The sequence below is a fragment of the Aplysia californica genome, unplaced genomic scaffold, assembly GCF_000002075.1.
Source record: "Aplysia californica isolate F4 #8 unplaced genomic scaffold, AplCal3.0 scaffold00312, whole genome shotgun sequence".
Lineage (NCBI taxonomy): Eukaryota > Metazoa > Mollusca > Gastropoda > Aplysiida > Aplysiidae > Aplysia > Aplysia californica.
In genome coordinates this window covers 51944-55501 of record NW_004797582.1, presented here as the reverse complement: position 1 = coordinate 55501, position 3558 = coordinate 51944, and positions in this window count along the sequence as shown.

Here is a 3558-nt window from a genome sequence, read left to right as displayed (position 1 = left end):
GCCACAAACACGCACGCCTTTTTTTTTTGGGGGGATATAACAATGACCAACCGAATAAAAAAGAAACAACAATATCATACACAAACATACAACAAAAAACACACGCATTTAATTTTTTAAAAGCGCTCTCAGATTCTATGTATACACGCTAATCCTTTTAAATCAAATCAGTACACATAACTTTTACTTAAATGGTAAGGAGTATTTTGGTACTTTCATGTAAGGACTTGCTACCTGACTGTAATGTTCCTCACTCTTGTACTTCATTTGTTGCGCTTCTTGGTTCCGTGTTTCCCTTTTTAATCTACTGCCCCTGTATACCCATTAGGAGTGCAACTGTAGGGCATTGGACTTATAGAACTGCAGAGTCGGCATAATGCACCTTTTATGTTCAGTATAATTTTGTCAAAATGAAAGTTATATTGTAAATAACAATTATGTGTATTTATTTCCATAGGATTTGAACTTCAACTTCAAACAGACCAGTTTCGATGTGGAGTTTGTTGGCCAACCTCTATGCTACAGTGTTCTGCTCAATGTTGACTTATCCCACGAGCTCATAAAGTCGTTAACGCCGCGCGCTGGTCCCAGCTCTATCCTGTAAAGAATCTGTGTCGTAACACGGGCAGTCTCACATGACCGTGAAACCGGAATTCCGGAAAACGGAAAGCCGGAGAAAGACAAACATCTGGAAGTCTGCTTCCAGACCAGATTGAAAGCAATCTTGAACTACTGTGCGCTTTGAGCTAATATTTCAAAGTTATTGATCGTTAAGGCGTCTGCGCTGGAAATGACTATTTCGATGTTTCGTGATTCGACGAGATGCACCAATGTCTTACGACGCCGCTATCCTAATGGGATCTAATAAACCTACTATGCTAAAAAAAAAACGCATCCTCTCTGCTGGCAATAGCTAGGTAATACATGTAGTAACTTGAAAATGAACAGTCCTCGTGAGGAAAGTATAGACACATTAATAGTATCAGTCAGTAGAAAAATCTTACAAGGTAAGAGTGAGACCAAATTTACTTTGGTGAACAGTTTCTGCTTTATTTTCTTCTGTCTTTCCTTTTACTATTATTATACTTATGGTTTCGTTTGATGTACCACTTTTGTAGAGACCTATCTGTGTCTAATACTAATAGAACGGGTTCTCTATCATGGTTTATGTTGAATTTTTGGTTTTTAAATTATATTATTATGCTACAATTTGGTACGATCTTTCAACTCCGCCTGTCTTGGCTTCTCTTGAAAGTGTGGTGTGTAAGAGGAAATATTCACTAAAACATATTGAATTTAGAAATATTTTTAAAAAATCAAACTCAACCCTTTTTCATGCGAGATGAATAACAAGGACATCAAATAACAGACCCCACGAACAGTGGATATCAAGCGTTCATTGAGTGTACTGGACTGCAATGCAGGTTGCCCACATTTGAAACATCAAAAATGCATTCTTGAACTTGCGTTGTTTGTGGAATTTTCAAAGATCTCCACCCACGACGTTCAGATCTATTTATTTTTTATTAGAGATGGCTGTTGACTTTTGAGGTCGATCCTCTTAAAAGATTTAAAAGCTTGAGCTGAAAGGTGCTTTAAACTCATAAAACAGAATACCACCCACAGATGTTTTTTTTTCTTCTGCGCCTTGAACGACCCGGTAGCATGCGTTTTTATCGTCATCAAACCGTGTCATGTGCATACCCTTTAAACCCTCCTTTCTTTGCAGGCATATCCTCATCAGACTAGCGTCAGATTAAGGCGTCTCGAAACTGATTATAATATTATAGGTCTTTTGTGACAAACTGTGTACCCCCTGGCAAGGGTCTCCGCTTGGGTGTTGGGTTACTGCCCCTTCCTCAGACGGAGCTGAGCAAAGCGTAGATCTATCACACACATACATACCAAACAAAAGCGTGGCGGTGTTATGATAAATTCTGCAGGTAAATATGACCGAGGTAAGGACTGTTATTGTAACCGAGAACTCCTTTGTGGCTCTTCCGTAGGTCAACACGTGTTAGGCTTGGGTTCGCGTCCGGATCGGCCATTACCGTCTTACCGTCGTCAGAATGTGAGCTTGGGTTATTTCAAGGTTTTAATATTTTTTAAAATATTACCTCGTTCAGAGCTATGACATGCACTGACTTGCTCTTTGCCCGAACACATAATTTTTTGGGAAGAATGTTATTAAGGTATTAGGATTAAGTTCAGGAGTGGATTATGTTTTTATCTTTATTATTATTATTATTTCTACTCCGTTTAAAAGGGACATCATTCTATCCCAAAGCTCGGGCGCATGACGCACGATGCATTGACGACACACATTCCAAGATGGCATACACAGACTGCATATCTCCAAAGAATTTAATGTGTATGGAGAGAGGTGGTCAGGGTATACTTAAACAAACCGTAGTTTTCTGTTCTCGTGTTTTTCTTTTAGTTTTAAGGCTCTAAATATAACTTGAGTAGAACATTATAATCGCAAGACCTTGTTTTGACTATAAAGCTCGTTTAACACGCATACATTTTTGGGGGAAAACCGTATATTTGAAAGACAAATTAGGTTTACAATTTTTTGGGTGTCAAGGACACCGTTCGTGCTCAAAAACAGAAAAAAAATTCCAAGAAGATGACGCCTCAAATTAGTACATGTATATCAAAATATGTGTTTTCATTGACAAAGGACAAATTCTCTCTTCAAAGCAGAACACATAGGAGATGGTACGCAGTATTATGTTATTGTGTATCTAAACCAGTGTCATCGAATATTCACTTCTAATATAAGTTATCGTATTTGTCGTTATCTTCTTTTGGGGTTTTATTTTTATGGAAAGTAAACGATGAAGTGATTTCTCCTTTAAATAACTCACATGTTCATTGCTTTTACCTTGTTTAATAGCGAGACCTCAAAATTATGTAAGCAAATCCGCATTCTCTGGAACATACAATTAAGGGGGTTAGGGTGGGGATAGAGTTGCCGAAACTAGTCTCGAACTCAGGCCACCTGCCCTTCACCCACACCTGAACACCCACATCCTCCCCTCATTCGTGCTTGGAAACTGAGAAGAACAGGAGAGCTCTTAAGTCACCACCCTAACTACTGGTGACCGTCTTTCGTCTGTCGACTGTAACAGCACTAACTATTCATGAGTTCAGATTGGTGCAGTACCAAAAAGTTCCATTTACAACAACGAGAGTACATTATATTGCAGAGGGAACATTTTGGCCTCTGACCAGAAAGCTGTATTGTTAACCTTGGCCAAAAGACAGTAGTGAGTGAAGGGGGAAGTGTGCAGAAATGTCGCTTGCTCCCTCTTCCCAAAGTCTCAAAGTTCGCGATTCCTTTCTCCCCTTGTCTAAACATTTGGCTACATTTGGCGGTCCAGCATTGTCCAGCCCTGTCTCTGTATGGCAGGGGAGCCCGGGGGGAGTAATTGTATCAAGTGTGGGGACGTCCCCCGCAGGATCGGGTGTCGGGAAAGTTCAAGTGGCACGGGTGATAAGGGTGGGAGAGAGAGAGAGAAAGAGAGAGAGAGAGAGAGAGAGAGAGAGAGAGAG